At 44.8% G+C, this 11,535-nt stretch overlaps 1 long non-coding RNA gene across 1 annotated transcript; it reads left to right on the top strand.

Annotated features, from left to right (window-relative positions):
* Window positions 1-240: 240 nt before the first annotated feature.
* On the top strand, window positions 241-7,887 carry LOC126934359 (uncharacterized). The gene is made up of 3 exons (XR_007718926.1): window positions 241-331; window positions 3,918-4,074; window positions 7,269-7,887. It is a non-coding gene; the product is annotated as an uncharacterized LOC126934359 (long non-coding RNA).
* Window positions 7,888-11,535: the final 3,648 nt, after the last annotated feature.

Here is an 11,535-nt window from a genome sequence, read left to right as displayed (position 1 = left end):
TTTTTGTATTTTTAGTAGAGATGGCATTTCACCATGTTGGTCAGGCTGGTCTTGAACTCCTGACCTCAGGTGACCCACCTGCCTCGGCCTCCCAAAGTTCTGGGATCACAGGCGTGAGCCACTGCATCCCCCAGGCTAAATCTAGCTTTTGCTCATCCATCTTTTTGAAAATGATGCAAAAAGTTTAGTTGATAGTGAACTAACAGCATTCTGTCTTTTCTTTTCTTTTTTCACGGACAGGGTCCGTCTGGCTATGTTGTACAGGCTGGCCTCCAACTCCTGAGCTCAAGCCATCCTCCTGCCTCAGCCTTCTGAGTAGCTGAGACTACAGGTAACAGAGTTCTTTCTGATATTAGGGTTAATATTGGGCCTGGATGTTTCTAGTGAAACTGCTTATCATTTTTTCACAACATATATATTGAGCATCTACTAGGCACTTGATAAAACAGTGAGGAAAATAAAGATTCCTACCCCACGTGGAACTTACATTGTAGCAGAAAAATGCAGATGCTAAACAATAAACACCATAAAAACAAGCTTATATAATAGGCAACAGATAATTTGGATAATTTCAGCAAAAGTGCCTAGCCAAGTGGAAACCCCAAACCAGTCTACTATGGAAATTGATTTGAATGCTTTGAATATTTTCATTGCTTTCTTTAACCAACTAACCAGATTGCCCAGCTGTGGGAAGAGGATGGGGCTGGCCAAGAAGCTTGGATTCTTGCCTTAATTACGAGTTTAGTTTGTAAGTAAATAACCAAATCAAGCTGGGTTAAGCAAAAAGGGGGAATTTATGCTAAGAATCCAAGACTGAAAGCTGGACTCAGGACAGAGACTAGGATACCAGGGGTGCACACTTGTAGAAAGCACAACAGGTTTGTACAAGGGCAGGCCGACACCCAAGGGGAAGACATCAGTTCAGTGTTTAGGGGCTTCACCAGCCTGGTGGGCCCTCCACAGGGGCTGAAACAGCCCTGGACACCTCCAGGGGTCTGGGTGTCCTTCTTCTTCCCAGGCCAGGAGTCCTTCCACCACATCACACCAGGGACATTCAAGCAGCTGATATTCCACATTAAGTACATTTCACTATTTATTATTATTATTTTTGAGACAGAGTCTCACTCTATCACCCAGGCTGGAATGTAGTGGCACGATCTCCGCCCACTGCAACCTACGCCTCCCAGGTTCAAGCAGTTGTCCTGTCTCAGCCTCCCAAGTAGCTGAGATGACGTGTGCCACCATGCCTGGCTAATTTTTTGTGTTTTTAGTAGAGACGGGATTTCACCATATTGGTCAGGCTGGTCTCGAACTCCTGACCTCAAGTGATCCACCCACACTGGCCTCCCAGAGTGCTGGGATTACAGGCGTGAGCCACCAAACCCAGCCATTTCACTATTTTTAAGAAGTTAGAGCTGTTACTATTTGGTTTTATAAATGAATATTAATTTGACTTTGCCATTTTTCTCTTCATATTTGGGGGTCAAAAAATTTTATTTCCAGGATTCAAACATGGTTTCTTTTTTTTTTTTTTTTTAATAGGATCTCACTCTGTCACCTAGGCTGAAATGCAGTGGCATGACCATGCTCACTGCAGCCTCAATTTCCTGGGTTCAAGCAATCCTCCCTCCTCAGCCACCCAAGAAGCTGAGACCATAGGTACATGCCACCATGCCTGGCTTATTTGTAGAGATGGGGGGGGGTCTCACTACATTGCCCAGGCTGGTCTTGAACTCCTGGGCTCAAGCCTTCCTCCTGCCTCAGCTTCGCAGAGCGCTGGGATTACAGACATGAGCCACTGCGCCCAGCCTCAACCATTTTTGAGAGCCCTGGAACTCATACAGGCTCTGGGCCCAGTGTGGCTGGCTGCTCTGAACCTGCCTCTCTCCCAGAGCCTGGAGCTCAGCACACCTGAAACCTTCAACCAACTCATTCTGATTGCTTCCTGCACCGAAGGGCCTCAGCTGAAATCCATCTCACTGTGGTCTCCGATGGTCAGATTTGATAAAGGGGCCAGGTAGGAACCTGAGCCACCTGGGGGATGGTTGTGACTCTCAAAGCAGACACACGTTCTCCATTAGCGGCCCTCCGAGGAGCCCAATTTCAGCAGAATCATTAAAAGTTGATGATTCTGCAAACGTCTTTTTGTCTGCTTTGGGGTGGCAGAAGCAGGGAAGTGTAGTTTTCCTCTGAAATGATGAAGCCCTAGGCAAAGAAAGGCAGTAAGACAATTCCATACTTAACCTTAGAGTGACCATGAAATTCAACACTGAAGACTTTTAAGAGAGATTCAGGAGGAGAGGAGAGCTCGGGTCACCACTGAGATACTTAAAGGTCAAGAGCTGGGGGAAAAAACCATCAAGAACTGCATTCAAATTAAATCAGAAGGCTGGGTGCGGCGGCTCATGCCTGTAATCCCAGCACTTTGGGAGGACGAGGCGGGCGGATCAGGAGGTCGAGAGATCGAGACCATCCTAGCCAACATGGTGAAACCCCGTCTCTACTAAAAAAATACAAAAATTAGCTGGGCGTTGTGGCGAGTGCCTGTAATCCCAGCTACTTGGGAGACTGAGGCAGGAGGATTGCTTTAACCAGGGAGTTGGAGGTTGCAGTGAGCCAAGATCATACCACTGCATTCCAGCCTGGTGACAGAGCAAGACTCCATCTCAATAAATAAATAAATAAAATCAGAGTGCAGAAGACCAGGGCTTAGCAGCAGCATTATTATTTTTTTTCCTCAAGAATTGAACCAGTCTCACTGTTTAGGCTTTGAGAGTTGCTTTGAGACACTGAACAACATCATCCTGTGTGAGGGCATCCTTCTCATCCAGCCCTGGCTGGGCTGGGGTACAGCGTCTCCTCTCAGGAGGCCCTCGGCCCCACTTGGGGAGAACTACAAGCTGCAGAACTGCAAAGGGCCCTAGATACACAGATAAGTGAGCAACGCGACTGAGGGGCTGCGAGCCTCTTGTAGTCGGAATTGATGCTTAAGCTGAGCTGGAGCTCCTGTTTCCTGATCCCCACCTGAGCTTTGCACTGACCACCCAAAACATGCATGTAAGTTGATTCATTTGGGAAAACTAGAGGCTGGGCACGGTGTCTCATGTCTGTAACCCCAGCACTTTGGAAGGCTGAGCTGGGAGGATCTCTGGAGACCAGCCTGGGCAACATGGTGAGACCCGTCTCTACCAAAAAGTTTAAGAAATTAGCCTGGTGCAGTGGCAGGCACCTACAGTCTCAGCTATTCAGGAGGCTGAGGAAGAATTGCTTGAGCCCAGGAGGTGGAGGCTGCAGTGAGCCACAGCACTCCAACCTGGGTGACAGAGCAAGACCTTGTCTCAAAGAAAAAGAAACCAAAAGAAAAACCATAAGTCCTTTCTTTCTTTCCTTCTTTTCTTTCTTTCCTTCTTTTCTTTCTTTCCTTCTTCTCTTTCTTTCCTTCTTCTCTTTCTTTCTTTCCTTTCTTTCTTTTTTTGATGAGGTCGTGCTTTGTCTCCCAGGCTGGAGTGCAGTGATGCAATCACAGTATTGCACCCTTGAATACCTGGGTTCAAGCCATCCTTCTGCCTTGGTCTCCCTGAGTAGCTGGGACCACAGGTATGCGCCACCATGCCCAGCTAACTTTTTTTTTTCAGAGATGGGGTCTCACTATGTTGTCCAGGCTGGTCTCGAACTCCTAATCTCAAACAATCCTCCTTCCTTGGCCTCCCCAAAGTGCTGGAACTACAGGACGAGCCCAAACTAGAAGTGATTTCTAAATTCTGAATAATATTTCTACAATTAATTAATTTGCTAACACAAACACTAGTTTAGAAACATAGTACTTAAAGTTGACTGTTTTTCTTTTCCACAAAAGTACAGTTTATGCTCAGTGGGTTTTGCCTGTTGACCTATTTCTCTCTGGTTATTTGTCACAGACCCACAGTTGTTTAACGTCACCACCGGATCTGGGAAAAATGGCTTATGGGCAGTTTCACGTCATAAAATCTTCTTGCTATTATTAAACAGAAAAAAACGCCCGTGAGCTCAAAGAAGGAGAGTGCTGTTCATGAGGTTGGAGGCATTTTGCAATGGGTAGGTCATAGCCATATGAAATGTTTGCTTCCTCTGTTTCTCTTCAGCTCTTTCCCTGGGCAGTTCTGTGTGTGCCTCTCCTCCTAGGTGAGCCATGCTAATTGTCCTCCCCTGAGAGAAGAAGCTCTAGGGGTCAGGAATGTCTCAGCTTGACATGGGAGGTGTCAGAATAAGGCTGTTCTTGTCCTTCTCTGTGCCCTGAGCATGTGGCAGCATGCCCTCCTCTCTTTTATGGAGTAAAAGAGCTGCGTGTGTGGTGACAAGGACACCTTGGGAACAGGAGGCTTTGATTCCACTCTCTGTTCGCCACAGACCACCAGGTCACCTTGGCAACCCCCTTAGCTTGCATTACTGTTAACTCCGCAGAAGCTGGAAGTGAAGCCGAAGAGGTTCCTATTTCACACGCCAGCCGGCTCAGTGGGGGCGGGGGCGGGGGCGGGGGCGGGGGCGGGGGCGGGAGTAGGAGGAAAACCTGAGGTTTGACAGCTTCCCACGGTGGGAACCACCACCCCTGACAGGAATCTACCACACTGGAAAACACCTGTGTTCCAGCCCTTCCGTGGAGTCTGACTGCCCTTTCCTCCCTCCTATTTTTTTTTTTTTTTTTTTGAGGCGGAGTCTTCACTCTGTCGCCCAGGCTGGAGTGCAGTGGCACCATCTCGGCTCACTGCAAGCTCCGCCTCCCGGGTTCCCGCCATTCTCCTGCCTCAGCCTCCGGAGTAGCTGGGACTACAGGCGCCCGCCACCGCGCCCGGCTAATTTTTTGTATTTTAGTAGAGACGGGGTTTCACCGTGTTAGCCAGGATGGTCTCGATCTACTGACCTCGTGATCCGCCCGCCTCGGCCTCCCAAAGTGCAGGGATTACAGGCGTGAGCCACCGCGCCCGGCCCTATTTTTATTTTTTTTTAAGACGAGTATTGCTGTGTCGCCCAGGGTGGACTGAAGTGGTGCAGTCTCAGCTCACTGCAGCCTCTGCTTGCCAGGTTCAAGCAATTCTCCTGCCTCAGCCTCCTGAGTAGCTGGGACTACAGGCGTGTACCACCACACCCGGTTAATTTTTGTATTTTTAATAGAGATGGAGTTTTGCCATGTTGGCCAGACTGGTCTTGAACTCCTGACCTCAAGTGATCTACCCACTTCGGCCTCCCAAAGTGCCGGGATTACAGGCTGAACCACCGTGCTCAGCCCCCTCCTCCTATTTCTCTGAGTATAGAAACTGAGGGGACTGAGACTAGAGGGAAAAGGGATAACAGAATTTCAATGACTTAAAAGCTGTAACTCCTGTCTCCCTAAAACGCATAAAAGTAAACTGTAACCCGATTGCCTCAGAACCACTTATTCAAGGCTTCTTGGGTTCATTGTTCCTCCAGACTGTGGTCTTTCATATTGGCTCAGAATAAACCTCTTTAAAATATCTTACAGGATTTGGTTTTTCTCTTAACACAGGAGATAGCATCAGATCCCACAGGTTGAGGGCTCAGTCCCCAAAACTGCCCCCTCACCTTCAGACACCAGTTGCAAGTCCGAGCATCTGGAACTTCTCACCAACTGGCTTCAAGTTGGGGTTCCTGCAACCCTGTCTTTGAGTTCAATTAATTTAATAGAGTGGCTCACAGAACTCAGGGAAACACGTTTACTAGTTTATTATGAAGGATGTTACAAAGGATATAGATGAAGAGATGCATAGTACAAGGTATAAGGGAAGGGGCAAGGGGCTTCCATGCCCTCCCCAAGGCACCACCCTCCAGGAACCTTCATGTGTTCAACTTTCTGGAAACCCTCTGAACCCTGTCCTCCTGGGTTTTTATGGAGGCTTCATTACATAGGCATGATTGATTAAACCATTAGCCATTGATGATCAGCTTAACCTTCAGCCCCTCTCCCCTTCCTGGAGGTTAGAGGTAGGGCTGAAAGTCCCAACCCTCTAATCCTGCCTTGGTCTTTCCAATGACCAGCTCCATCCCTAATATTGAGCTGTCAGTCATCATTAACACACAAAAAGATAGCACTCAGGAGATTTCAAGGATTTTAGGAGTTGTATGCCAGAAAATGGGATGAAGGCCAAATATATATTTCACAATATCACAGAGAGTAAACAGTTAAAATGATTCATGTGATGTCAGTGACTCGGGTCGAAAGCTAAACTGCTGCAACCATCAAGCCTTAACATGTGATAGTTCAAGGCAGACACTTTGTTTCTCTCACTAATAGTCCAATGCAGGAGTTCTAGGTCAGCAGAACTCTGCTCCACACAGTCACTCAGGGGCCCAGGCTCCTGGTAGCCCTGCCATCTCTCCTACTTGGCATCTAGAGGGGCTCTGATTAGTACCATCCCTGCCAGAAGGAAGGCGGCAAAGGGCATGGAAAGGCTTTACACACATGAGGGGCTTTACACACCAGGCCGGGAATAGGGACCTATCTTTCATTTCTACTTCCACTGGCAAGCATTTGATCTCATGGCCACTCCAGACTACAAGGGAGGCTGGAAAATGGACTCCAGCCTTGAGTCCAGGTAGAAAAGAGGGCCAGTTTTGTTGGACAGCCAGCAGTCTCTGCCCTGATGGCTTTATCAAAATGGAAACATTTGAAAGGAAAACTAGATCTCAGAGTTCAGTTTAACTCTCACACGTCCAGGACCTCTCAGACTTCCCAAAGCTGCCAGTAGAGGGCCAGGCTTTCACTCTGAGGACCGTCCCCTCTCCCAGCTTCCACGGATTCTAGAGCAGGGAATCAGAAGCCATAGGACCACATTCGAGGTTTATTCTTTGGATCAAGTATGAGCATCTGTGGCTCTATTTTTAAAGCTAAGTACTTCTTTTTCCGGATGGGTATTGGGGTAAATTGTGCTAGATATGCAGTTAAAGAAAGTACACTCAAGAAATAGATTTCCAGCCAGGCGTGGTGGCTTGCGCCTATAATCCAAGCACTTTGGGAGACTGAGATGGGAGGATAGCTTGAAGCTGCGAGTTTGTGACCAGCCTGGGCAACATAGTAAGACCTCATCTTTACAAGAAATAAAAATATTAGCCAGGCATGGTGGCACACACCTGTAGTCCCAGCTACTGAGGAAGCTGAAGCAGGATGATCCCTTGAGCCCAGAAATTTGGGGCTGCAGTGAGCTAGGATTGCACCATGGCATGCTGGCAAAAAAAAAAAAAAAATTCCATTAATAATGTTAAATGTTTTTTTACAGTTGTTGTGGAAGATAAAGCGCAGCCTGGCATATGCTCTTTCAAAGGAAGTTCTCAGGAATATCCTGTATATGGCACCAGACCTCAGACAATTCAGGTAGACAAAAACCCTCATGTGTATCAACCTACATAATGCTAGAAAAAAATCTTGAATATTCAAGGTCAGAGTATTTTTTAGAGGGTTTCTGTTTTTCCCTTATTTACAAGTTTGGCTTTTTCCTGATGTTCTATCAGTGACTAGAAATTGTATTAGTCCCTTCTCATGCTGCTATAAGGACATACCCAAGACTGGGTAACTTATAAAGGAAAAAGGTTTAATTGGCTCACAGTTCTGCATGGCTCTGGAGGCCTCAGGAAACTTACAATCGTGGTGGAAGGGGAAGCAAACACGTCCTTCTTTTGTTTGTTTTGTTTGTTCTCTCGTGAGAACAAACTCAGTATCACAAGAACAGCATGGGGAAACCACCCCCATGATTCAAGTACCTCCACCATGTCTCTCCCATGACATGCAGGGATTATGGGATTACAATTCAAGATGAGATTTGGGTGGGGAGGCAGCCAAACCACATCAGAGATCAATTTTGACTGTTGGAATTTTGGTGACATAGCAGAAGAATGACACTTTTGGACAAGTCTGGGGTTACATCTAGATATTATTTCCAAATTGCACATTATTTCAGGGACTTGTGACCCCTAATATTTTGGCTTAAGATATGGTTAAGAAGTGGCTCAATTTATAGTACCATGCACTTGGCTTCTATCATAAAACTCCATTAAAACCACAGTCTTGACGATTTTCAACTAGTCAGCCTCCATATATCAGGGGATGGATTGCCCAGGCTGTGGGTTGTCTGACTTTTGAAAACTAAAAATAAAATTCTAAGTCCCCAGCCATCTGAATGGATCCTTCCTCTCGACGAAGGGCATTCCAGAGTTAACCTGAAAAACTAGTTCAGGCCATGATGGAAAGGAGGGGTCAGATATACCTCATTATACCCTCCTCCCTGATGGAGTTCAGGCACAGCTGACCAGCATTAGCACGAAAACAGATCCTAAGACTGACAAAACAGACTTTTTGTAGCGATAAGAGATATCAAATTCCAGCCTAACTCTAGTATAGCATCACAAGACAGATAAGAGGCCCTGAAAGAAATTGAAGTATTTTACCCCCAAATTATGTTTCTTTGCCATATCTTGAAATAATCCTGCAAAGCTGTCTCTTGTGGGGAAAATCTACATTCTGAAGAGAATCCCCTTTCTTTTCCAGGCCTCTTTCTTGATCCAGGAGAGAATCAACTCTGATAAGAAACATCTACAATCTTTTCTCTCTGAAGCCTGCTACCTGGAAGCTGCTTTTGTGTAAGGGGAACCTTGGTTCCCATTTAAGGGGAACCATTTAGGGGTCTCCACAACCCCTTATCTTAACCCAGACATTCCCTTCTATTGATTCTAGATTTTTAGATAACCTCTTTCTACCAATTGCCAATCAAAGTCTTTGAATCCCCCTGTGACCTGAAAGCCCCACCTTGCTTCGAGTTGTCCTGTCTTTCCAGACCAAATCAGTGTACATACTACATGTATTGATTGATGTCATATGTTTTCCTAAAATGTTTGAAACCAAGCTGTAGCCCGCCCACCTTGGGCATATGTCCTCAGGATCTCCTAAGGGCTGTGTGACAGGCTATTGATCACTCATATTTGGCTCAGAATAAATCCGCAAATATTTTACAGACTTTGACTCTTTTTGTCGACACTTTATTTCTCTACTTTTTCCCTGTGAGGCCATTTTGTGGTGTTTTTTTTTTGGTGTGCTTCACACCCATGGAGACCAGGAAAGGCAAGATTACAGAAAATCAGTTCCAACTAGAGGTGTTGCTCATCAGTGGTGAAACATGAGGACAAGGAGGCTGGATCTAATGCTTAAATCACATCCTTGCACTATCCTCTGCACCTGCAGTGTGCTCTAACTTGCGAGTTGCAGCTGTGGTCAGAGCAGCTGTTTTAGGTAAAGGAGTGAGTTTGCTCTGCCTGGTCAGATACTCTCCTGCCCTTTTATCTGTTGAAAAACGCTCTGGAGATCTCATGGGAGAGGTAAAAACACTCAGGTGTAAAAGATTTCTAAGGTTTACTAAATATAAGCCTTCTCAGAGCCAACTGCTTGTAATCCCTGATGCCTCAAGCAGAAGGAATCAACCTCTGTTCTGGAAGCTGGTGTCTGTAAGTACCAAACTCCTTCAGTTCAGGGAATAATTCATGAGTAGGTTGTTCCTTAAATGCATGAAAATGGGTCTTACAGTTGGCAGCTTTTTCGCCTGTGCCTGAGGTGGGCCTCAGCCACAATTAATCCAGCATAAATGCAAATTGCAGAAAGCTCTTGACTTCTGTAGGCATGTTTCTCTGTTTAGGCAATTTTTTTCGAGGAAGAAGCTTGGGATATAACATCTTACATGGTGCAGTTTGCATGCACAAGGCTAGATAAAAAATGCCTCAACTGTTAAGCAAACAAACAGTTGGTCTTCTTTATTCTCTTTCCCTTTTCCTTTGTTCACCTTAGGCCGCTTAGAGCTTGTCTATACATGTCTTAAGTGAGGGTATTAAGGCAAAGGTATGGGTAGAAAGAAAAGGAAAACATGAGCAAAGTGATGAAAAACCAATAGAAAAATTTTGTGGGGAAGTTTTAATGGTTGCCACTACAAGAAAATCACCTGTAAATCTCTAACTTTTAAAACTGTAACTCTGTTTCCCATAAACAGTTAACTAAATGTTAACTCCATTTTGGCTGGGTGTGGTAGCTTGTACCTGTAATCCCAGCACTTTAGGAGGCCAAGGTGGGATGATCCTTTGAGACCAGCCTGGGCAACATATGAGACCTCGTCTCTACAAAAACTTTTACAAAAACAAAATTAACTTCATTTAACAATGTTTAGGCAAATTCCACTTAGGATAGCATCAAAAATAATAAAATACTTTGGAATAAGCTTAACAAAAGAAGTATAAGATTTGTATGCTAAAAATGACAAAATGTTGAAAGAAATTAAAGTAGGCATAAATAAGTGAAAGGCATACATATGATCATAGACTATAAGAGTTAATATTATTAAAATGGCAATACTATTCAAAGGGATCTACAAATTCAGTGCAATTCCTTTCAAAATCCTACCTGCTTTTTTTTTTTTTATGGAAATTGACAAGCTGATCTCAAATTCCTATGGAAATGCAAGAAACTCAGAGTAGTGAAAACAATCTTGAAAAAGAACAAAGTTGGAGGACACACACTTTTTTTTTTTTTTTTTTGAGATGGAGTCTCGCTCTGTCGCCCAGGCTGGAGTGCATAGCACTATCTCGGCTCACTGCAAACTCTGCCTCCCAGGTTCACGCCATTCTCCTGCCACGGCCTCCTGAGTAGTTAGGACTACAGGCACCTGCCGCCACACCTGGCCAATGTTTTGTATTTTTATTACGGACAGGGTTTCACCGTGTTAGCCAGGATGGTCTCAATCTCCTGACCTTGTGATCCACCTGCCTCAGCCTCCCAAAGTGCTGGGATTACAGGCATGAGCCACTGCACCTGGCCAGGACTCACACTTTCTAATTACAAAACAAACATAGCTACAATAATCAAGACTATGTAATACCGACATAGGCATAGACATGTAGATCAATGGAATAGACTTGAAAGTCCAGAAATAAATGTTTACATTATAGTCAATTGATTTTCAGCAAATGTCCCAAGACATTTAATGGGGAAATAATCTTTTTAACAGGTCCCATTGGTTGTGGGACAATTGGATACTTACATGTAAACGAATGAAGTTGAACCCCCTACCTCAACCACATGAAAAATTAACTCAAAATGGGGGGGAAAAAAGCCCATAAATTTAAAAGTTAAAACTATAAATTATTAGATGCATACATAAGTGTACATCTGCATGACTTTAGGTTTCTTACATGTGGCATCAAAAGTACAAACAACAAAAAAATAGGTAAACTGAACATTATAAAAATTAAAAACATTTGCTCTTCAAAGGACACCATCAAGAAAGCGAAAAGACAATCCACATGGGAAGCAATTTTTTGAAATCATATCTGATAAGGAATTTTGTTATTAATGTAACTCCACAAATTCATAAATTGAAGCCCTTGCCCCTAATGTGATGATATTTGGAGTTAGGGCCTTTAACAAGGCAATTGAGGTTAAATGACATGATAAATGTTGGGTCCTAATTTAATAGGACTGGTGTGCTTATGAGACGAGGAAGAGGCCGGGCA

The sequence above is a fragment of the Macaca thibetana genome, chromosome 13 (genome assembly GCF_024542745.1).
Source record: "Macaca thibetana thibetana isolate TM-01 chromosome 13, ASM2454274v1, whole genome shotgun sequence".
Taxonomy (NCBI): domain Eukaryota; kingdom Metazoa; phylum Chordata; class Mammalia; order Primates; family Cercopithecidae; genus Macaca; species Macaca thibetana.
Note: the sequence above shows the minus strand (reverse complement) of the source record. Positions and strands in the feature narration are given on the sequence as shown.